This window comes from Canis aureus, chromosome X (genome assembly GCF_053574225.1).
Source record: "Canis aureus isolate CA01 chromosome X, VMU_Caureus_v.1.0, whole genome shotgun sequence".
NCBI lineage: Eukaryota > Metazoa > Chordata > Mammalia > Carnivora > Canidae > Canis > Canis aureus.
This window is the reverse complement of record NC_135649.1, coordinates 49,525,410-49,550,914: the sequence shown is the minus strand read 5'-3', so window position 1 is coordinate 49,550,914 and position 25,505 is coordinate 49,525,410. Positions and strand designations below refer to the sequence as shown.

Genomic DNA, 25,505 nt, shown 5'->3' with positions numbered 1-25,505 from the left:
TTCAGAGTGATTACTGAAAGATATAATTTTAGTGCCATCGTGTTACCTGTAAAGTTGATATTTCTAGTAATGTTCTCTGGTCATTTGTAGTCTTTGGTGCTTTTGGTGTTTTTTTCCTCCACTCAAAGAATCCCCCCTAAAATTCCTTTCAGGGCTGGTTTAGTGATCACTAACTCCTTCATTTTTTGTTTGTTCAGGAAACTCTATTTCTCCTTCTATTCTGAATAACACCCTTGGTGGATAAAGAATTCTTTCCTGCATATTTTTCCCATTCAGCATGTTGAATATTTCCTGCCACTCTTTCCTGGACTGGTAAGTTTCTGTGGATAGATCTGCTATGAACTGTTCTGTTTTCCCTTGTAGGTTAAGGACTTTTTTTTTCCTTGCTGCTTTTAGGAATCCTTCCTTGTGTATTTTGTGAATATAACTATGATATGCCTTGGCAATGGTTGGCTTTTGTTGAATTTAATGGGAGTTCTCTGTACTTCCTGGATTTTTATGTCTGTTTCCTTCCCCAGATTAGGCAAGCTTTTAGATATAATTTGTTTGAATAAACCTTCAGCCCCTTTTCCTCTCTCATCTTCTGAGACTCCTGTGATACAAATGTTATATGTTTTAATAAGTCACTGAGTTCCCTAAGTCTACTTGCATGATGCATTACCTTTCTTTCCCTCTTCTTTTCAGATTCATTATTTTCCATAAGTTTATCTTCTATATCACTGATTTTCTCCTCTGCTTCATTCTTCCTAGTTTTTATGGCCTCAACTTGGGATTGCATCTCAGTTATAGCATTTTTAATTTTGGCCTGACTAGATTTTAGTTCTTTTATTTCTGCAGCAAGGGATTCTCTAGTGTCTTTTATGCTTTTTTCACACCCAACTAGTACCCTTATAACCATTGTTTTAAATTCTAGTTCAGATATCTTACTTATAGCTATACTGGTTTAATCCTTGGCCATGAGTTCTACTTCCCATTTCTCTTTTGGGGTGAATTTCTCTGTCTAATCATTTTGTCCAGAAAAGAAATTAAGAAAGAAAAACACAAAACAAAATAAAAAAGAAGGAAAAGAAAAGAAAGCAAAACAAACTAGATCCTGGGTGTGTTTTGGTCTGCCTCTTAAAAGAACCTAGATCCCGGCCCCACAAACTGGACCAATCTCCGTAAAGGGCTGGAGCGCACAGCTGGCAGGGCATTTGGGAGAAGCCAGTTGGTTAGGCAGACTGACTCCAGACGGAGATGGCTGTGCCCTGCTGCCTTCAGGAGCCGTGTGCCCCAGGAGCACGATTCCAGCAGCACAGGGCCCCAGATCCCAGGTCCCCAAGCGGACAAAGCCCATGATCCTGCACTCCCCCTGGGACAGGTGGAAGTGAGGAGGGCATAGGACAGTGAGAACTCTCCTGCCACTGGGCACCCTGCAAGCTGTGCAGATCAGTGCACCTGCACCAGCCCCGGGAGCATCTAAGCCAGTGCAGATTGGGAGACTGCATTAGTTACTAGTGGGAGCTGACTCCAGAGCTGGAAATCTGGCTGCCAACATTGTTCTTTTTCCTCCTTGTTTCACCCTTTGCCACCAGGGAATATGGGCCTCACAGGATAAACAGTTCTCACTGAGCCTGGCAACCCACAGGGAGCCGGACATCTATGCCCAGGCACAGACACCTGAGAATCAGCAGAGCAGACCCCTCCCCCAGAAGACTAGCTGGAAGAAAAAAGAAAGAACAAATTTATTGACTAAGCAGTACTGGAAATCTCCAGGACTGAGGGAAAATATTATGTAGAACTAGAGGGTCCTTTTTTGTTTCTTTTCCCATTATGTTTCCATTATGACTTGCTTTTATATCAGACTAAAAATTTCCAATATCTTTTCGGTTTCCCACCTTAACTACAATATTTTACCAGCTCTCCATTTTTAAGTGTTTTCCTTTTTTGACTTTCATATTTCTACAGTTACATGTCTTCACTATATTTCTCACTTCTGGACTCCCTTCAACGTATTCATTTTAATTTTGGTAGATATAAGAGATAGGGGTTTTTCTTTTTTCTTTTTTCTGCCTTGTTTTGCTTTACAATGGTGGAAGTTAGTACCTTCAAAAACACGACCAACATACACCCAGAACCAAGTGAAATACCATGTTGGTTCATTCTGTGAGATTATATTCTCTCTTCCTTCCCATTCTGCCCCCCCTTTATCTTGTTTATGTTTTGGTGGTCAATGTTGGGGTTTTCTACAAGTATTGCTGGTTTATATTAATTTGAGACTGAGCATCGTCTAACATACAGAACTTGATAAACTCAGAACCAAGAGGATCACCCTCTAAGACCCTCAGGTACACTACATTCTCTCTCCACTACCACTTCCTCACCACCACCATCCCCTCCTTTTTTTTCATTTCCCTCTTTTCTTTAATTTTTTTTCTTTTTCTTTTTTCTTCATGGTTTATGGTTTTTTGCTTTTTATTTTTACTAATTTGTTTTAAAATTTGTTTTTTACTTTAGGGGTCCTTTTGTTTTATTTTGTTCTGTTCTTTTTTCCCATTATTTTCTGTTCTCTGATCTCTTCAGAATCATCTAGGGCATATTTTACTTAGGTCATAGTTGATATTTTTGACTCATCCCACTCATACAGCCACTCTGCACTGAACAAAATGACTAGAAGGAAGAATTCACCACAAAAGAAAGAACCAGAAAAAGTACTCTCTGCCAAGAAGTTACAGAATCTGGATTTAAATATGATGTCAGAAATTCAACCCAGAGGTACAATTATAAAGCTACTGGTGGTTCTGGAAAAAAACTATAAGCGGACTCTAGAGACATTGTTATTGCAGAATTGAAATCTACTAAAGCCAAAATTAAAAATAGATTAATTGAGATGCTATCCAAACTGGATGTTCTAACTGCTAGGGTTAATGAAATGGAAGAGAGAGTGACTGACACAGAAGACAAATTGATGGTAAGGAAGGAAGCTGAGGAAAAAAGAGGAAAACAATTAAGACCCCAAGAAGAGGGATCCCTGGGTGGCGCAGCGGTTTGGCGCCTGCCTTTGGCCCAGGGCGCGATCCTGGAGACCCGGGATCGAATCCCACATCAGGCTCCCGGTGCATGGAGCCTGCTTCTCCCTCTGCCTGTGTCTCTGCCTCTCTCTCTCTCTCTCTCTCTCTCTGTAACTATCATAAATAAATTAAAAAAAAAATAAATTTAAAAAAAAAAAAAAAAAAAAAAAAGACCCCAAGAAGAAAGGCTTGGGGAAATAAATGATAGCTTGAAAAGGAAGAATATACGTCTAACTGGGATTCCAGAAAACCCAAGAGACAGAGAGAAGGAAGCACAAAGTATATTTGAACAAATCATAGCTGAGAACTTCCAAAATCTGGAGAAGGGAACAGGCCTTCAGATCCAAGAGGACCCCCACCCCCCAAAAAAAGTAATAAAAAACTGTTCAATACCTTGATATTTAATAGTGAAACTTGCAAATTCCAAAGACAAAAAGAAAATTCTTAAAGCAGCAAGAGACAAGAGATTCTTAATTTATATGGGGAGAAATATCAGATTAACAGCAGACCTCTCTACAGAGACCTGGCAGGCCAGAAAGGGCTGGCAGGATATATTCAGGGTCCTAAATGAGAAGAACATGTAGCCAAGAATACTTTATCCTGCAAGGCTCTCATTCAGAATAGAAGGAGAGATAAAGAGCTTCCAAGATAGGCAGAAACTGAAAGAATCTGTGACCACCAAACCAGCTCTGCAAGAAATATTAAAGAGGACCCTGTAAAAGAAAGAGGACGCCCAAAGAAATAATCCACAAAAACAGGGACTGAATAGGTATTACGATGACACTAAATTCATATGTTTCAATAGTTACTCTGAACATAAAAGGGCTAAGTGATCCCATCAAAAGATGCAGGGTTTCATACTGGATAAAAAAGCAAGACCCATCTATTTGCTATCTTCAAGAGACTCATTTTAGACCTAAGGTTATCTACAGCCTGAAAATGAAAGGTTGGAGAACAATTTACCATTCAAATGGTCCTCAAAAGAAAGCTGAGGTAGCAATCCTCATATCAGATAAGTTAGAGTTTATTCCAAAGCCTGTAGTAAGAGATGAAGAGGGACAGTATATCATACATACAGGGTCTATCCAACAAGAAGACCAAACACTCATGAATATTTAAGCCTCTAATGTGGGAGCTCCCAAGTATATCAATTAATCACCAAAGTGAAGACATACTTAGATAATAATACACTCATAGTAGTAGACTTCAACATGGCACTTCTGCAAATGACAGATCTTCTAAGCACAACATCACCAAAGAAACAAGGACCTTAAATGATACCCTGGACCAGATGGATTTCACAGATATATACAGAACTTTCCATCCAAATGCAACTGAATACACATTCTTCTCAAGTGCACATGGAACTTTCTCCAGGATAAACCACATACTGGGTCACAAATCAGCTCAACTGATACCAAAAGATTGGGATTGTCCCCTGCATATTTTCAGACCACAATGCTTTGAAACTAGAACTCAATCACAGGAAGAAATTTGGAAGAAACTCAAACACATGGAAGTGAAAGAGCATCATTTAAAAGATAAATAGGTCAATCAGAATTTTAGAGATGAATTACAAAGATTCATGGACACTAATGAAAAGGAAGATACCCTCGTACAAAATCTTTGGTATACGGCAAAAGCAGTCCTAAGAGTGAAATACATCGCAATACAAGCATCCCTCAAAAAATCAGGAAAAACTCAAACACACAAGCTAACCTCACACCTAAAGGAACTGAAGAAAGAAGAGCAAAGAAAACCTGCACCAAGCAGAAGAAGAGACATAATAAAAATTCGAGCAGATTTCAATGAAATAGAGACCAGAAGAACTGTAGAATAGATCAACAAAACCAGAAGTTGGTTCTTTGAAAGAATTAATAAGATAGATAAGCCCCAAGCCAGCCTTATTAAAAAGAAAAAAGACTCACATTAATAATATCATGAATAAAAGAAGAGATACCACAACAAATACCAAGGAAATACAAACAATTTTTAAAAAGTATTATGAGCAGCTACACACCAATAAATTAGGCAATCTAGAAGAAATGGATGCATTTCTGGAAAACTACAAATTACCAAAACTGTAACAGGAAGAAATAGAAAACCTGAACAGGCCAATAACCAGGGAAGAAATTGAAGCAGTCATCAAAAACCTCCCAAGACACAAAAGTCCAGGGCCAGATGGCTTCCTAGGGGTATTCTAGCACATGTTTAAAGAAGAAATAATACCTATTCTACTAAAGCTGTTCTGAAGGATAGAAAGGGATGGAATATTTCCAACTCATTTTATGAGGCCAGAATTACCTCTATTCCAAAACCAAAGACCCCACCAAAAAGGAGAATTATAGACCAATATCCCTGATGAACATGGATGCAAACATTCTTAACAAATACTAGCCAATAGGATCCAACAATACATTAAGATTATTCACCATGACCAAGTGGAATTTATCCCTGGGATGCAAGGCTGGTTCAACACTCGTAACACAATCAACCTGATAGATCACATCAACAAGAGAAAAAACAAGAACCACATGATCCTCTCAATAGATGCAGAGAAAGCATTTGACAAAATACAGCATCCATTCCTGATCAAAACTTTTCAAAGTGTACGGATAGAGGGAACATTCCTCAGCATCTTAAAAGCCATCTACAAAAAGCCCACAACAAATATCATTCTCAATGGGGAAAAACTGAGAGCCTCTCCCCTAAGATCAGGAACACGACAGGGATGTCCACTCTCATCACTGCTATTCAACATAGTACTAGAAGTCCTAGCCTCAGCAATCAGACAACAAAAAGAACTAAAAGGCATTCAAATGGGCAAAGAAGTCAAACTCTCCCTCTTCACAGATGACAAGATACTGTACATAGAAAACCCAAAGACTCCAACCCAAGATTGCTAGAACTCATACAGCAATCCCGCAGTGTGGCAGGATACAAAATCAATGCCCAGAAATCAGTGGCATTTCTATACACTAACAATGAGACAGAAGAAAGAGAAATTAGGGAGTCAATCCCATTTATAATTGCACCCAAAACCATAAGATACATAGGAATAAACCTAACCAAAGACATAAAAGATCTATACCCTAAAAACTACAGAACTCTTCTGAAAGAAATTGAGGAAGACACAAAGAGATGGAAAAACATTCCATGCTCATGGATTGGAAGAATTAATATTGTGAAAATGTCAATGCTACCCCAGGCAATTTACACATATAATGCAATCCCTATCAAAATACCATGGACTTTCTTCCCAGAGTTGAAACAAATTATCTTAAGATTTGTGTGGAATCAGACTGACCCCGGGGCAGCTGGGGAGCATGTCAACTCTGGCCCGGAGGAGGCTCATGCGGGATTTAAGCGATTCCAAGAGGACCCACCTGTGGGTGTCAGTGGCATGCCATCTGTAAACAACATTATGCAGTGGAATGCAATTATATTTGGACCCAAGGGGACACCCTTTGAAGATGGTACTTTTAAACTAGTAATAGAATTTTCTGAAGAGTATCCAAATAAACCACTAACTGTTGGGTTTTTATCCAAAATGTTTCATCCAAATGATATCCTTCAGAACTGATGGAGTCCAGCATATGATATACCTTCTATCTAACATCAATTCAGTCTCTGCTGGATGAACCAAATCCAAACAGTCCAGCCAATAGCCAGGCAGCACAGCTTTATCAGGAAAACAAACGAGAATATGAGAAAAGAGTTTTAACCATTGTTGAACAAAGCTGGAATGATTCATAATAGACAAATTGTCTGTTAATTTTTTTCATCATTGTTGTGTATAATTAACCTTTCAGTAGAAAGGCTAACAAATTTTAAGTGCCATAAGTTTTAAGGATTCTGCAGAAAAAAAAAGTCCTTCAGTTTAGAAGCTACAAAAGCTTGTATATCTTGATTATTGTACTTTTTATTGCATGGTGTGAACTAAGTTATTGCTTACATAAATTTGTAATATATCCTGTTTGTATTTTTTTCCAAGTGTATAATGTTGGTGCAGAGTTTTCATGACAGAATGATACACATTTTGTAAATCTGAACTTTTTTCAAATAAAAAAAAAGATTTCTGTGGAATCAGAAAAAAACCCGAATAGCCAGGGGAATATTGAAAAAGAAAATCAGAGGCAGGGGCATCACAATACCAAATTTCAAGTTGTACTACAAAGCTGTGGTCATCAAGACAGTGTGGTACTGGCACAAAAACAGACACATAGATCAATGGAACAGAATAGAGAATCAAGAAGTGGACCCTCAACTTTATGGGCAACTAATATTCGACAAAGGAGGAAAGACTCTCCACTGGAAAAAAGACAGTCTCTTCAATAAATGGTGCTGGGAAAATTGGACATCCACATGCAGAAGAATGAAACTAGACCACTCTCTTTCACCATACACAAAGATAAACTCAAAATGGATGAAAGATCTAAATGTGAGACAAGATTCCATCAAAATCCTAGAGGAGAACACAGGCAACACCCTTTTTGAACTTGGCCACAGTAACTTCTTGCAAGATACATCCATGAAGGCAAGAGAAACAAAAGCAAAAATGAACTATTGGGACTTCACCAAGATAAGTATCTAAGATCTATAAGGAACTTATGAAACTCAACACCCAAGAAACAAACAATCCAATCATGAAATGGGCAAAAGACATGAATAGATATTTCACCAAAGAAGACATACACATGGCCAATGAGCACATGAGAAAATGCTCTGCATCACTTGCCATCAGGGAAATACAAATCAAAACCACAATGAGATACTCCCTCACACCAGTGAGAATGGGGAAAATTAACAAGACAGGAAACAACAACTGTTGGAGAGGATGTGGAGAAAGGGCAACCCCCTTGCACTGTTGGTGGGAATTTGAACTGGTGCAGCCACTCTGGGAAACTGTGGAGGTTCCTCCAAGAGTTAAAAATAGAGCTACCCTGTGACCCAGCAATTGCACTACTGGGGATTTAGCCCAAAGATAGAGATACAGTGAAAAGCTGAGACATCTGCACCCCAATGTTTATAGCAACAATGTCCACAATAGCCAAACTGTGGAAGGAGCCTCGGTGTCCATCAAAAGTTGAATGGATAAAGAAGATGTGGTCTATGTATACAATGGAATATTACTGAGCCATTAAAAATGATGAATACCCACCATTTGCTTCGATGTGGATGGTATTAGAGGGTATTATGCTGAGTGAAATAAGTCAATCGGAGAAGGACAATCATTATATGGTTTCATTCATATGGGGAATATAAAAAATAGTGAAAGGGATTATAGGGGAACAGAGAGAAAATGAGTGGGAAATATCAGAGAGGGCGTCAGAATATGAGAGACTCCTAACTCTGGGAAACGAACAAGGGGTGGTGGAAAGGGAGGTGGGCGGGGGGTTGGGGTGACTGGGTGATGGGCACTGAGGGGGCACTTGACGGGATGAGCACTGGGTGTTAATAGTATATGTTGGCAAATCAAACTCCAATAAAAAGTATACAAAAAAAATAAACTTGGATATTAATTTGGGGAGAATTGACCAAAAAAGAGAGAGAGAGAGAGAGAGAGAACTTAGGTCCCAAAATAAAAAATAATAAAAGTAAACAAAAATATACATATAAATATATAAATTTAAAAGTTGTAAATTAATAATTAAAGGTTTTTTAAAGGAATTTTAAAAATAGGAATAAAATGAAATTAAATAATAATAAAATAAAGAATAAAAGCAAAAAGGAAACTAGATCCTGTTTTCCCCTTACAGTTAAAGCTTTGCAGTAGCCTATGATCAGTAAACTTGGTACAAGCAAGTTGATCACGCTGGTCTTCTGGGGGAGGGGCCTGTTTTACTGATGATCAGGTGGAATTGCCCTAGCGGAAATGCAACTCCTGGGCACAGTGGTGTGCGCCTTCGTGTAAGCAGCTCCAGCCTCCACGAGGTGGCAGTCTTTTGCTCCCTGAAAGCTTTTAGTGCTGATTGATGGGATGAATATGTCAGTGCCCAGCTCTCTAGCCCTGGAGGTGAAAGTCTGCATCCCCCATCTTCAGTGAAACCTCACAGAAGAGCAATCAATCACTCTTGTGTCCCCTGTTTTTGTCAGAACCCTGCATTCACCCTGCCTGTGTCTGAGCTTTTTTTATCTTAGGCCTGTGACTGAGTTTCAAAACTCCAAATTTTAGGGACTTCCATGGCTTGGACCCACACTGTTTCTGTGAGGGAGGGTCTCATCATGCTTTTGCCATTTGCCAGCATATCACAGGAAAGCAGTTGCAGGACTGAGGTTCACAGTTCACAGTTTATGGCAAAACAGAGCAGACAGCTGACACCAAGACTCAGCCAGTATCCCTGTTCCTATGCCTGGGAATAGTGCTGCACTTAAGCACCACTCATTCTTCTTGGAATCCAGGGGATAGATTCCAAGACATCAGACAATGGTGTCACACCTGGGATTCTACCCCAGCTTGTCACCTGAGCACCTGTAAGCCAGGAACATCCCCAACCACAGCAAACTTCTAAAAGTTCAGATTTTGTGCTCTGCTGTGTATGATACTTTACAGTATCCTCCATAAGGAGGCTTCCTCCCTACTGCTGTAGACACAGCAGTATCTCCCCCAATTCAATTCTCCACACCTCCTGCTTTCCAAAAGGTAGTCACTTTTCTACTTGTAGACTTGCAGTTTTTGTCCTCTCAGACCTCTGATTGATTTCTTGGGCATTCAGAATGATTTGATAACTATCTAGCTGTGTTTGAGGGACAAGACAGGCTTAGGGTCCCCCTAATCCTCTGCCATCTTAACTCCTCCTTTTACACATACATTTGAAGACATCTATGCCACTGTTAAAAAGAAAGAGATAGTTCTATTTTTACTGACATTGAAGGCTTGCCACAAATATTAAGTAAAAATCCATTAGATAAAAAAATCCATTGCAAAACATATACATTATGATTCCATTTGTATTTTTAACATGCTGGATGGATGATGGATGGATAAATGGATGGATGGGAGGAAGGAAATATTTTATATAGGCATAGAAAATGTCTGGAAAGAGACACAAATTTAATATTGTTACCTCTGGGGAATGAGATGTGGAAAGGAGAACAGAAGATATATATCATTTTTGTTGGGTCAAGTAACAAAAATGTAGTCAGATCCCTAGTCACACGAAAGTTTCCAAAGTAGTTAAGAAATAAGTTCAAAAGAGATCAAAAGGGAATGGCCAGAGACTGAGTAAAATACATTTTAGAGTTTCCTGAGCTAAGGTAGGAGAGAGAGAAAAGGGTGGTTTTCAAATATGGAAAAGAGGTCTACTAAAAACAAGGAGAGGTAAGTATCTAACAGAAAATGAGCATGAACAGGTACTTCTTGAAGGCAGAAGATCAAATGGCCAATAGATGTAAGAAAGAAAAAGCTTCACTTACTGGTAATGAAAATATTTTCATATGTGTCTATCAATTCAGTAAAATTTTTAACAGACAGTATTCAATTTTAAAAAGGGAAGATGTAAGAGGTACTTTAATACTTTGCTGGCAGATGTAAATTGGTAAAAACTGTTAGAGAAAGCAATGTGACAATGTGATTTCTAAAAAATTAAACTTCAAAGAACTTATCACAATTGTGATGAAATCACTACTTACGTGATGCTGTTTAACACATACCTCTCCTGCTGAAGTAAGTTCCATGGGAAAAAAAAAGAGGCCATGGTCTTCTTCTCCACTGTATCTCGAGTACCTCACCTAGAAACTGGCACATTGTAAGCCCCCAGTAAATCAACCCATGGTTTCTGATAAGTTGCAAACCACAGTTTAAGGACACTGATACTAAATCTATTCTGATGCCTGAATTAATAGAGCTACAAACAACAAATAGTACAAGATGACGTGAAAATCTTCCATCTCTTAAGAATTACCCAAGTTCGGGGCACCTGGGTAGTTCAGTGGTTGGGCTCTGCCTTTGGTTCAGGTCATGATCCCAGGGTCCTGGGATCGAATCCCACAAGAGGCTCCCTGCAGGAAGTCTGCTTCTCCCTCTGCCTATGCTTCTGCCTTTCTCTGTGGCTCTCTCATGAACAAATAATTAAAAAAAAAAAAGAATTACCCAAGTTCAAAGTAGAATTATTCACAGATATGCCAGCCACAGGGTTCCACCATTTCAACTATTATGCCGTCACTGTCCAGTCTCCTGCCCTCTTATATTTCTGTCATAGCTACCCCCAAAAATCCCCAAACTAACTCATCTACACTCTGTTTCTATACCTGGACTGATGAGTGCTCCTGAAGAGAATGGATACAGGATTCTGTGACAGGGTGGAGACAAATTCAAGATATCCAAGCTTTTCTTGGCTCACTATGATATGGTGATATGCTAGGCCTCTAAAAAGCTCCTCTTTTCATCCTTCTCAAATGCTATCCCAATCCCTCATTGATCGCATCAGATGGGACCTTCTTCAAAATCTTGTGCTCCCACAATTTCATCAATCCTGTCCCTTTCCCTCCTCTCAATGGAAGAGCTACCTTCCTTTCTCTAAGGCCAGTCTTTTCCACTCTTTCACTCTGGAGCCCCCACCCTTCTGCTTCCTTAGCAACTATGTATCATCAAGTTCTATGCCATCTACATGTGAATGGGCTCGTTTCCTATATTCAAAACTAAACATTATTAACAAGATTATCTTCTGTCTAAGATTATCTTCTATCTGTCTATAAGGAATACTCTCTCCTTCCCATTGTAGCCAAGCCTCTTCAAAGTATATACCATATTCGTCATCAGTCCTTCTTGAAAGTGCTTACTCCCCAATCCTCTACAATCTGCCTTCTCTCCTCCTGCTGCACTGATGTCAATCCGTCACTGACCTCCTAATTGCCAAATCTAATGAACATGTTTTTTACAATGTTTTATAGTGTCTGTTATCTGATTACAAGAGGGGTACACATCATGAACAAAGTTATGCCATATGACAAGAGAGAAAAACTTGCACCGTGTAACAGGCAATGAATAAATTGTCCCTAACAAACATAGTGATCTTACAAGCAAATTAAATATATAACCCAAAAGAAAAATGTAAAAAGGGTATAAAGGAGCAAGTCTCAGGAAAAATGCAAATAGCTAACACACATGAAAAAAACACTCAGCCTTCCTAGTAATAAGAGAAATGTAAGTTACATCAGTCAGATACTATTTTTCACCTATCAAACTTGTAAAAATTAAAAAGACTGTCCATCCTCAGCAAGGGCATACAGAAAAGCACTCTCTGTGGTTAGAATGTAAACCTTCCTGGATGTCACTCTGGCAAAACCTATTCACATCTTTTAATGTAAATATCCTTTGTCCCAATAATTCCTACTAGAAAGCTATCCTGCAGAAATATTTGTGCAGGTATATCTATATCTACATCCATTTTGAGCACTCCACGAAGATGTTTATTGCAGCCTTGTGTTGCGTGGACTAGGGTAATAGGCAAAGGAGATAGAGATATGTGGCAGAATAGATGGCACAGTTGGAAGATCAGGGCAACAGGAATTGCTGATTAATTGGATGTGCGGAGGTGAGAGAAGGGGAGGCATCAAGGGTGACCCTAGATTCTTGGCTAGAGCAGCTGAATGGATGATGGTGCCATTTTGCTGAGATACGGAGGGCTGAGGGAAAGGGCTAGGGATCCAAGAAGAGTCAGGAGTCCCATTTTGGCCATGCCACATTTAATATCTATTTGACATCCAAGTAGAGATGTCATATAGGCCATTGGATATATGAGGATGCAGCTTAAAAGAAAGGCTTGAGGGACTCCTGAGTGGCTCAGTGGTTAAGCACATCTGCCTTTGGCCCAGGTCGTGATCTTAGAGTCCTGGGATCTAGTCCCCCATCAGGCTCCCTGCATGGAGCCTGCTTCTCCCTCTGCCTATGTCTTTGCCTCTCTCTGTCTCTCATGAATAAATAAATTTTTAAAAAAAGAAGAAAGAAGAAAGGCTTGAGTCAGACATCTAAGTGTGGGAATGCTGAGTATATAGATAGACAGTATTTAAAGCCATGGGGCTGGATGAGTGCTTTCAGGAAGATTCTGGGTGTTTTGCTTTGTTTTGTTTTGTTTAAAAAAAATTTTTAGGGACACCTGGTTGGCTGAGCGTTTGAGCAGCTGCCTTCGGCTCAGGTTGTGATCCCAGGGTCCTGGGATCAAGTCCTGTATCAGGCTCCCCGCGGGGAGCCTGCTTCTTCCTCTGCCTATGTCTTTGCCTCTCTCTATGTCTCTTAGGAATAAATAAATAAAATCTTTAATTTTAAAAAAATATTTTATTTATTTATCATTTGAGAGACAGAGCACAAGGCAGCAGGAGGGACATAGGGAGATGAAAAAGTAGACTCCCCTCCAAACTGGAGCCCAATGCAGGACTCGATCCCAGGACCTGAGCCAAAGGCAAAAGCTTAACCGACTCAGCCACCCAGGCGCCCCCTGGAAGATTCTGGATGGAAAAAAGTACATGGAAAAAAGTACATGGACAAAAAAAAGTACGTCACTCCAATATTCAGAGGTTGAGGAGATACATTTAGTAGATGAGGTTAAGCAGAAGTTTTTAATACAGACTTTAGTTTTAAGAAGTTAATACACATTAAATGGTGGGAAATCGGGGATCCCTGGGTGGCGCAGCGGTTTGGCGCCTGCCTTTGGCCTAGGGCGCGATCCTGGAGACCCAGGATCGAATCCCACATCGGGCTCCCGGTGCATGGAGCCTGCTTCTCCCTCTGCCTGTGTCTCTGCCTCTCTCTCTCTCTCTCTCTCTCTGTGACTATCATAAATAAAATTTAAAAAAAATGGTGGGAAATCACATATGTACCACCACATCAAAGGACCCAACTCCTTCCAATCCTGTCTTTTAAGGAATTCTAGGGGTTTTTTTCTTTGTGAATATTTCAAAACACATTTTTTAAAGATTTTATTTATTTACTTATTTATTTGACAGAGAGAGAGAAGAGAGAGTACAAGCAGGCGGAGCGGCAGGGAGAGGGAGAAACAGGCTCCCCACTGAGCAGGGAGTCCAATGCAGGGTTCAGTCCCAGGACCCTGGGATCATGACCAGAGCTGAAGGCAGATGCTTCACTGACTGAGCCACCCAGGAACCCTCAAACCACATTTAAAGACAATCATACTTTTATTCTTTTTTGTTACATCGTGGTTTCCTCACACTGTATAATTCTCCCAGAACAAAACTAAACTAGTCAAGTACCACACGCATAGCACTCAGTAATAGCTTTTCCATAAAGCTTATAATCCAATAACCACCTCATGCCTGAAAAGCTAAGGGAAATGCAAGGACAGAAGCCAAACTCATGCCGCCTTTTATTCTTTCGGGGTGGTCACTTCCCTGTTACACAGTAACTTTCCCCAGCTGCTCGCTGAGCTCACCAAATGTCTGAAAGGCCTCAAGACATCTGACAATCCACATCCTCTCCTCTCAGTGCTAGTCTCCCTTCCAACCAACAAAAAGCACAGACTCTTTACATGCTTACTTTAGAAGTTTCCATTCAGAGACTCATGCCTTCAAAAAAGAGAGAAGTACTTCCAATTAGGTCAAAGTTGTCATCAGGAATGCAGCCTCAAAGCAAAACTTAGCAGAAGGAAAGCCGTGTGGGACCTGAGCTTTGGGGCAAACTTACAGGGGTAAGGTGACAGACGAGGGGCTGTTTAAGGTCCGGGAGAAACCAAGAACCATATGATCCTCTCATTAGATGCAGAGAAAGCATTTGACAAAATACAGCATCCATTCCTGATCAAAACTCTTCAGAGTGTAGGGATAGAGGGAACATTCCTCAACATCTTAAAAGCCATCTATGAAAAGCCCACAGCAAATATCATTCTCAATGGGGAAGCACTGGGAGCCTTTCCCCTAAGATCAGGAACAAGACAGGGATGTCCACTCTCACCACTGCTATTCAACATGGTACTGGAAGTCCTAGCCTCAGCAATCAGACAACAAAAAGACATTAAAGGCACTCAAATTGGCAAAGAAGAAGTCAAACTCTCCCTCTTCGCCGATGACATGATACTCTACATAGAAAACCCAAAAGCCTCCACCCCAAGATTGCTAGAACTCATACAGCAATTTGGTAGCGTGGCAGGATACAAAATCAATGCCCAGAAATCAGTGGCATTTCTATACACTAACAATGAGAATGAAGAAAGAGAAATTAAGGAGTCAATCCCATTTACAATTGCACCCAAAAGCATAGGATACCTAGGAATAAACCTAACCAAAGAGGTAAAGGATCTATACCCTAAAAACTAGAGAACACTTCTGAAAGAAATTGAGGAAGACACAAAGAGATGGAAAAATATTCCATGCTCATGGATTGGCAGAATTAATATTGTGAAAATGTCAGTGTTACCCAGGGCAATTTACACGTTTAATGCAATCCCTATCAAAATACCATGGACTTTCTTCAGAGAGTTAGAACAAATCATTTTAAGATTTGTGTGGAATCAGAAAAGACCCCGAACAGCCAGGGGAATTTTAAAAAAGAAAACCAGAGCAGGGGCATCACAATGCCAGATTTCAGGTTGTACTACAAAGCTGTGGTCATCAAGACAGTGTGGTACTGGCACAAAAACAGACACATAGATCAATGGAACAGAATAGAGAACCCAGAAGTGGACCCTGAACTTTATGGTCAACTAATATTCGATAAAGGAGGAAAGACTATCCATTGGAAGAAAGACAGTCTCTTCAATAAATGGTGCTGGGAAAATTGGACATCCACATGCAGAAGAATGAAACTAGACCACCCTCTTGCACCATACACAAAGATAAACTCAAAATGGATGAAAGATCTAAATGTGAGACAAGAGTCCATCAAAATCCTAGAGAAGAACACAGGCAACACCCTTTTTGAACTCGGCCACAGTAACTTCTTGCAAGATACATCCATGAAGGCAAGAGAAACAAAAGCAAAAATGAACTATTAGGACTTCATCAAGATAAGAAGCTTTTGCACAGCAAAGGATACAGTCAACAAAACTAAAAGACAACCTACACCATGAGAGAAGATATTTACAAATGACGTATCAGATAAAGGGCTAGTTTCCAAGATCTATAAAGAACTTATTAAATTCAACACCAAAGAAACAAACAATCCAATTATGAAATGGGCAAAAGACATGAACAGAAATCTCACAGAGGAAGACATAGACATGGCCAACATGCATATGAGAAAATGCTCTGCATCACTTGCCATCAGGGAAATACAAATCAAAACCACAATGAGATACCACCTCACACCAGTGAGAATGGGGAAAATTAACAAGGCAGGAAACCACAAATATTGGAGAGGATGCGGAGAAAAGGGAACCCTCTTACACTGTTGGTGGGAATGTGAACTGGTGCAGCCACTCTGGAAAACTGTGTGGAGGTTCCTCAAAGAGTTACAAATAGACCTGCCCTATGACCCAGCAATTGCACTGTTGGGGATTTACCCCAAAGATACAGATGCAATGAAACGCCGGGACAGCTGCACCCCGATGTTTCTAGCAGCAATGTCCTCAATAGCCAAACTGTGGAAGGAGCCTCGGTGTCCATCGAAAGATGAATGGATAAAGAAGATGTGGTTTATGTGTACAATGGAATATTACTCAGCCATTAGAAATGACAAATACCCACCATTTGCTTCAACGTGGATGGAACTGGAGGGTATTATGCTGAGTGAAGTAAGTCAATCAGAGAAGGACAAACATTATATGTTCTCATTCATTTGGGGAATATAAATAATAGTGAAAGGGAATATAAGGGAAGGGAGAAGAAATGTGTGGGAAATATCAGAAAGGGAGACAGAACATAAAGACTCCTAACTCTGGGAAATGAACTAGGGGTGGTGGAAGGGGAGGAGTGCGGGGGGTGGGGGTGAATGGGTAACGGGCACTGGAGGGGGCACTTGACAGGATGAGCACTGGGTGTTATTCTGTATGTTGGTAAATTGAACACCAATAAAAAATAAATTTATTAAAAAAAATAAAATAAGCTCCGGGAGAGCACAAAAGACCGCCAATTCCTAGAATGGCAATGTCATTCATTAATTCATTTAACAAATATGAGTTAAGCACCTATGATGTGCCAGGCTCTGTTATGGGTGCTGGGGTCTACCAGTAAATAAAACAGAAATCCCTGCCCACAGGGAGCTTACATTCTGGAGGGAGGAGGGACAAGAAAAAAGAAAGAAAAATGAAAAAATGTATTATATTCAAGTAATAAGGTAGGGAAGGGTCATATAGAATGTTCAGGGATGGGGTTTTAAGTTTCAATAGCGTGGTTTGGGAAGGCCTCACTGAAGTTTGTATTTAAGTACAAACTCCGGAAGGTCAGGTCGGATTTCAAGTGCCTCAGGAAGTTGTTTTGTTGTGTGCTCCAGTTCCACCATCATCAAAGCTTGGGCCTTAAAGGCCTGGTATCCCCAGCCTAGCACCAATCCTTGTTCATCTCTTGTACTTAAGAGAAAGAGCTCCAAAGAGCCAGACCTTGCCCTTAAAGAGGTTAATGACCTTCCAGGTGGAAAAACAACAAAGAAGGATGTGAAGGGCTTTCCTGAGGTATAAACAAAGTGATTTAGGACAGGGTAACTGGTAATCCAGTTCCAGGGAAAGTAACTGTATGTCCAGTAAGGCTGTCCCAAAGGAGAGGACCTTAGAGCTAGATCTTGAGAGATGAATAGGAGCTCACAGCAGGAGAGTAGGTATGGGTGGCAAGTTAGCTTTTCAGGAAAAAGAAGCCATTTGAGCAAAGGTCCAGAGATGGAGTCAGTGAGGCTATTTTTTCTTCGGTATGGTCCCTGCCTCCAGTACTCTGTCCACCGCAGGATAAAACAAGCACACACTCACCCTCAGGCTCTCTGGGCTGACTGTTGGGAAATCCTTATCACTTACCACACCCTCATTTCTTCCCTAGCCAGCAGGAAAGGCAGAAGTTGAGTCAGGCGCACATCCCTAGAATCCAGAGGGTAGTAACCCTCTCCTCACTTCAGGACAATCCCTACTGAGCTAAGAGCCCCAGAGGCTTCATTCAGCCAGGTACATTCAGGGCTGTGTCCTTATAGTAATAAAGTGGCAAGTGGTCCCCTGTTAGAAGTGAAATGGTGAAGGAGGGTCAGATTATCAGTGAGAGAAGTGGGTCAAAGTCTCCACAGCACATCTGAAATGGAGTCAGGGACCAAAACTCAGGTTTCAGCTTGGAAGGGCAAGTTTCAATCATTGAGTCCTTACTTGTGAGCTATTTAGTGCTCCTAAAATCTCAGACAGCAGAAGCGGTGGGGACAGGGGATAGGAACACAAGCTCTGCAGCCACATGGCCCAGTTTGGTGATTTGGGGCAAGGCAGCTAAATCTCTGATTTTCCTTTCCATCATAACATGGTTATAACTGTAGTGTCTGCCGCACAGAGTTACTATGAGGATAATATGAGATAAGTGTGTAAAGAACTTATCAGAGTACATGGCTCAATAGAGCCTAACAACCATTATTAGTAGCATTAAGGGGGAAGAGCTCCAAGAGCATCAAGCAGAATGCCACATTGACTCACTGACCAATTATCGCAGAATAGGCCTCCAAGGTCCATTTCACCACTCTGACCTAAAGTGAGGCACCTAAAATTATGTTAGCAGAAATGTTCATCCCCTGCCAGGAGAAGTCTCATAAGCCAAGTTGGTGGTCTTTTTCTACTTGGATTCTAGCAGGTGCTAAAAACAAACAAACATGTAAAAAAACAAAACAGATTTAAAAAAAAAAAAAAAACCTAGAACTGCAACAAAAAAACTTCATCAGGGCCTCAATTCCTTGCATTGTTCTCTCCACAGCCCAGTGGGGTAAACACATTAGGTCATTAACACCTTAATATTAATGGGTTTATGAGGAGTGGGAGTAGGGAGCTGAAAGAACAGAAAAGAAGCCAGTTAAAAATAAGAGGTCCAGGAGGCAGTGACGATTAATTTCTGTCACAACTGTACAAGGTCTAGGGTCAACCCTGCCAAAATCAATATTCTGGAATGCTAGGTCCTCTGGTCCTAAAGGAGCAGGGTACTTAGTGGGGGAAGAAAATATTGGTTAATGAAAAACAGATCACCTGTTCCTTCACCAGAATTCTAACCAAATGATTTCACGGCCAAAAAACCCCTAACTATCTCATTCAACTTTGGGGGCTGGAGGAACAGGTTTCCTGGCCCTCTACAAACCATCACAGGGGATAAGAGCATTCTGTGCCCCTTCTGAGGGCCCTGGGGACCCTCTTCCAGGAGCAAACCTCCAACGCCTGCTCCAAAGGCGGCAAGATAAAGCAGTTCAACTCCAGAGCACACAGCTGGGTCCCCTGCCCCAAGCTCAGGGGGAGCCCACTGAGGCGAGACTCCCAGCCAAGCCGCCTCCAGCCTTTACCTTTGGCGGACCTACAGAGGCCAGAGAAGCTGACGCCGCGAGGTCCGAGGTCCGGAAGCGGGGCGAGACCGAGACCCGACGCGATGGCCAAGCGCTGAGAGAGGAACCACCGAAAAGGTGACTCGACGTCTCCGAGGGTGCAGTTCCCGCTGGGAGCTCGGCCCCACCCGCCCCCAGGGCCGGCTCGGGAGGGGCTCCAGCCGGGGCTGGCGGGAAAAGCCGAGCCACTCTGCTTGAGGCGAGACCCGGAGGAGGCAGAGCCCCAAGGGGTACAGCCTCCGTTAGCGACCGGTGGGCCAGGGGAGGGGCCAGAAGAGGCCCGAGGGAACGCAAACTGGCGGGGAGGGGCCGCCCCAAGCAGACAGGAGTCAAAGCGTGGGGGGTGCGGTCCAGGGAGGCAGACAAGGGAGACGGGACAGGCGGTCAGCCAGGGAGAAGGAAAGATTGGGAGATCACAGACGGGGGGCGGGGGCAGGGAAGGGCGCAGATCCCTGAGATAAGGGTGGGGGGGGCGCTTAGGCAGAGAAAAGCAGGGAGGGGCCCGGGAGGAGCCCGGGACCCAGGGCGAAGGGGCGGCCCCCGGCCGCAGAAGTACCTGTCACCTGCAACAGGTGCCACGAGAGGGTGAGACGTCCCAGCGTCCCAGTGCCGGACTCAACGGAGGGTCTCCGGCTCCTGGAAGACTGCAGTCCTGCTCCGGCGCCGGCCCCACTCACCCTCCCGGTAGGCGGAAAAAGCTGCAACTTTCCCTGGAGCGGGGAGGAGCTGGACTCTTAAAGGGGCCGCACAGCTCTCTGGGCCCTTTAGTAGGGGGCTGCGCCACCCAAAGTGTACTCTGAGAGCCAAAGACTTTTAAGTCACTAGAGGGATACCCTCCTGGGTTAGGAAAAGAAGCTTAAGGGCCGAGGATTGGGGTCTAAGACTGGACGTGGCCCCCTTTTCACTTCCATCTGTGGCCACTCAGATGATAAATCTCCTGCCTCTTCCGCTTAGCTGAGCCAAAAGTTGTCAAACTGTCGTGTCCTTATAAGAAGATGAAGACTCTAGACCATATGATTTGGGAAGATAAAATACGATACCATTCGGATCCTTTAACTTTCAGGCCAATAACAGCGGCAAATAAAAGCGTCTGTCTAAAATAGGAATGTTTGAGACAAAGGACCTAAACTAAAATTCATACATACACAGAGACACAAATGTTTAAAACATTCAACTCACTAGTAATCAAATAAGAGCAGATTAGAACAATACTGAGTCTCTTTGGCAAAGTATTTGTTTGTTTTTATCACATTTAATGAGAAAGTAGCTACCAAAAACAAAGTTCTTTCATAATTGCTGGTGGGAGAGTGTGTTGATTAAAAACGCTTTTAGAAGGCATGTGGGCAATATACGTCATTAGACTTTAGAATATTTATATCTACCCAGTAATTGTAGATTCCTGTCCCCCCCCCCCCCACTTGCCTTCTCATCAGCCATTAACCATGCTCAATTAAACATCCCAAGTCTACCATCTTAAAAAAAAAAAGTCCTCCCTACAAACTAGATACTTCTCCAGCTCCTCTTTATGGGCAAATTTATTGAAAATGTACTTTGCAGGTACATTTGCAATCTCTATTCTCTTCTTCTCACCTACCAATTTGGCATCCTTCTCCAACACTCTACTGAAATTGAGCTCAACAAAATACCCAACCAATGAATGACCCCCATGTCAATAAATCTATGTAAATAAATAAAAAAATAAAGTGGAGGGATGCCTGGGTAGGCTCAGTGGTTGAGTGTCTGCCTTTGACTCAGGTGGTGATCCCGGGATCCTGGGATCAAGTCCCACATCCAGCTCCCCGCAGGGAGCCTCCTTCTCCCTCTGCTTATGTCTCTGCCACTCGTTCTGTGTCTCTCATGAATAAAAAAATAAAATCTTCTAAAAATAAATGCATGAATAAATAAATGGGATATTTTTAATTATTATCTTGCTTGACATCTTCCCTACATTTAGCACTATTAACTATTTCCTCCTACTTGAAAGTCTTCCTATGACATTTGTAATTCCATAGCCTTGCTTTTCCTCCTACCCTTTTGCCCTCTCCTCTGAAGCATTTTGTAGATTCTACTTCTGCTATCTAACCTCTGATAGTCAGACATGCTCAGAGCTAGGCTGCATATATTGTCTCGCTAAATGATCTCTTTCACTCACTTGGCTTTAATTACCATCTATATGACCACAGCTATGATTTTATAGCTCTATCCAGAACTCTTCACTGAACTCTGTGTTCTTGACATCTCCATTTGGATGTCTTGCAGACATCTCAAATTCAACACATCCAAAGCTGAACACCCCATATTTTCTCTTAAATTTGCTCTTCCTCCAGTGTTTCCTATCTCAGTAAATGATAACATGCCACCCAAGGCAGAAACTTGACACCTAGCATAGTACCTGGCACATATTAGGCCTTCACTAATATTTATATAATGCATGAATGAATGTGTCCTAAGGAAAACAGATATACACAAATTTTTTGTACAACTATGCTAATCCTAGTATTACTTAGAATAATAAAATACTAAGAAAAAACCTAATGGTTCAATGGTTAAGTAAATTTTAATAGAGTCATACAATGGAATATCACATAGCCAATAAAACTGACATTTACGCATAGGTTATGACAGGAAAATGCTTATGCTCTAATATTGATAGAAAGTAGGATACAACATTTAATATAAAATATGATCACAACAGTTAATGAAAATGGGTCGATTTGCCTGGGAAAAAGATTAGAACAAAATCTGCAAAATACTAGTAGTGGCTCTCTCTATGTGATGGAAATAAATGAATTTTTGGTTGTCCTCCTACTTCTCTGTATTTTTCAACTTTGTTATAATGAGAACCGTATGGCTTTGACAATATAAGTAATTGTTTTTGAAAAAGCTTGGGAAAAAATAATTTTAAAAATTTTATTTATTTATTTGAGCAGACACCCTGCTGAGCACGGAGCCTGACATGGACTCGACGTCACTACCCATGAGATTAAGGCCTGAGCGGAAACCAAGAGACAGATACTTAACTGAGCCATACAGACTCCCCCCCAAAAAATCATTTTAATTCTAACAGACAAAACAGTAAAATTTAGCTCCCAGGTTCTACCCAAAATTTGCTTCCATATTTTAGCCCTCCAGTATCCCATGCACTGCCTGAAGTGTGAAGAAAAGCCACTTCAAAAAGGAAATCCTTTTGTTAGCTTTGCTGACTCAGCCCTCAGGACCTGTGCTCAGCCCTAGGCTTTGCATATGCTCTATCTCCCTAACCTGGCCTGTGGAAATTTAGACCACGCACTTTTCTGCTCCTTTTTTTGCAGATGATGCTTGCAGAAGCTGGAAACACCCTCAGCCAGGAGGGACTCCAGAAAACATTTTAGTCCAATCCCCTTATCCCCAGCAAAATTTCCAGATATTTTGGGGGGTTTTTTTGTGCAGTTTCTCACTCTTTAACATACACCTCATTAAACAGGATGTGAGAATCTGACTCTTTTACCCTATGACAGTCTCCGTGCACCAACTGCAAATACACAGAGAAAGACACACATAAACAATGAACCAAAACAAAGTTAGGCAATGGCCTATTCCCACAGACTCTGTGCTGTCCATTTCTGTTTGATCCTCCTTGCTTGCCACAAGGATTCTGTGCTCAAATTCTTATAACCAAATATCATGAGGGGTCCAGTATAAGCAAACCCATGTTGTAACATGTATCAGAATTTCTTTTTGGAGCACCTGGGTGGCTCAGTGGTTGAGGGGTCCTGGGATTGAGTCCCGCATCAGGCTCCCCAGAAGGAGCCTGCTTATCCCTCTGCTTATGTCTCTGACTTTCTCTCTGTCTCTCATGAATAAATAAATAAAATCTTTTAAAAAAAGAATTTCTTTTTAAGGCTCAATAATACTCCATTGTATAAATATACCACATTTTGTTTATCAGTCAGTTGATGGGCATTTGAATTATTTCCATCTTTCAGCTATTGTGAATGCTGCCATGAACATTGGTGTACAAGTATCTGTTTGAGTCTCTGCTTTCAATTCTTTTGGCATATACCTAGAAGTGGAATTGCTATATTATGTGGTAACTCTATATTTAGCTTTCCAAGGAATTGCCAAATTGTTTTCAACAGCAATGCACAAGGATTCCTGTTTTCCCATATCCTCACAAAAATGTGGTATTTTCTGGGGAGTTTTGTTTGTGGTTTTTTTTATATAATAGCCATCCCTAATGAGTCCGAAGTGATATCTCATTTTGGTTTTGATTTACATTTTTCCCAGTGGCTTGTGATGTTATTCATCATTTCTTGTGCTTATCGTTCAACTTATATATTTTCTTTAGAGACATATCCAAGTTCTTTGCCCATTTTTGAATTCCATTTGTTGTTGTTGAGTTGTGGGAATTCATTACATATTCTGGGTATTAATCCTTTATCAGATATATGCTTTGCAAATATTTTCCCCCATTCAGTGAACTGTCTTTTCATTCTCTTGATAATATCTTTTGATGTGCAAAATTCTTTAAGTTTAATGAAGTTCAATTTATTTATGTTGTTGTCTGTGCTTTGATGTCATATCCAAAAAAAAATCATTGCCAAATCCAAAGTCTATATGTTTTCTTCTAATAGTTTTATAGTTTTAGGTCTATGGTTAGGTCTTTGATCCATTTTGAATTAGTTTTTGTGTATGTTGTAATTAAGGTCCAACTTCATTCTTTTGTATATGGATATCCAGTTTCCAGTCATCTTTTTTTTTCAGTCTTTGAAAAGACTGTCCTTTTCCCATTTTCTTGTTATTTTTGTAAAAATTTATTTATTTATTTTACAGAGAGAGAGAGAGGACATGCGAGAGCAGGGGGAGGGGCAGAGGGAGAGAGAGAAAGAATCCTCAAGCAGAATCTGCACTGAGCCCGGAGCCCAAATGGGGCTCAATCGCAGGACCCGGAGGTCATAACCTAAGCTGAAATCAAGAGATGGCCACTTAAAGAACTGAGCCACCCAAGTGCCCCTTTCCATTATCTTGTTATTTTAAATGATGAACATCAAAGTGCATTTTCATAGTTTCGAAAAAATAATGAACAATACTAAAATTGACTATATTTTTAGACTGCATAACATGAAATTTCAGTAAATACATGATTATCACAAAATTTAGACATTGCAGGACAATGGAAACAGGGACTTATGGAATATTATTCTATGTATACTATGTAAAGTCCTGTCCTATAGTGAATGACTGGATTCAATGAGTTGTTTGATTTTGTCACATTGAGGGAGTTCTGGCTAGTGCAAACTAGTAAGATGGAGATTTTCCTCAGCCCCAGGTGATAGGATGCATCAATATTGAGCAATTACTCTTTTATAAAAGTGTTAAATATTTCAAAAATACATAAATGTATAGAGAATAATATAATAAGGATATGCCCACTACCTAGCTTAAGAAATAAGGCATTACCACTGCAATTGAAGCCCTTTGTATACACCTCCATCCTGAGGTTTTCACTATTTCACTACTCACCAGATTCGATCTTGATCTTTTTCCATGCATATCTTTATACATTTACTACATGTGTCTATCTCCAAACTATATGTAGTACTTTATATAAACAGTTTCACTCTGTATGTACCTTCTGCAATTTGCCGTCTTCACTCAACATTATGCTTAGGAGATTTATCCCTGTTTATATATACAGCTTTAATTCATTCATTTTCACTGCTGTAGAGAATCTCAGAGTTAAAGATAATGTAATTTATATTTCTGTTCTCTTATTGATCAGGTACTTTTCAATTACCAAAATCTTAATTCTGGATGTCAGGAGGCTTCCCTCCACCCCCCCACTTCATTTACTGTTGGGAAATAGTTTACTTCTGTAAAAAAAAAAATCAGGTTTCCTGACAAAACAAATTTAGTACACTAATGATCTATAGTGAGTGTATGGTGTAAAAAGTAGATTCAGTCTTTTATTCAGTCAAGATTAGGATCTCTCCACCTCCATACAATTGACACTTTGGACTGGATGATGTTTTTTTGTGGGGAGCTAT

General features: G+C 40.8%; 1 protein-coding gene and 1 pseudogene across 8 annotated transcripts in view; one reads left to right on the top strand and one right to left on the bottom strand.

The window, feature by feature from the left end:
- Positions 1-20,196, bottom strand: part of SYTL4 (synaptotagmin like 4) — a 79,647-nt gene extending 59,451 nt beyond the window's left edge. For 4 of the 8 annotated variants that reach the window (XM_077889308.1, XM_077889309.1, XM_077889306.1 and 1 more), the window contains exons 1-2: positions 20,036-20,196; positions 19,441-19,534 (exon numbers count right to left, since the gene is read on the bottom strand). The gene's annotated coding sequence lies outside the window, so the exon portion shown is untranslated. The remainder of the gene's footprint in view (positions 1-19,440; positions 19,535-20,035) is intronic. The other 4 variants (XM_077889311.1, XM_077889312.1, XM_077889307.1 and 1 more) reach the window with 3 other exon arrangements.
- Positions 6,377-7,109, top strand: LOC144307909 (ubiquitin-conjugating enzyme E2 B pseudogene; annotated as a pseudogene).
- Positions 20,197-25,505: the final 5,309 nt, after the last annotated feature.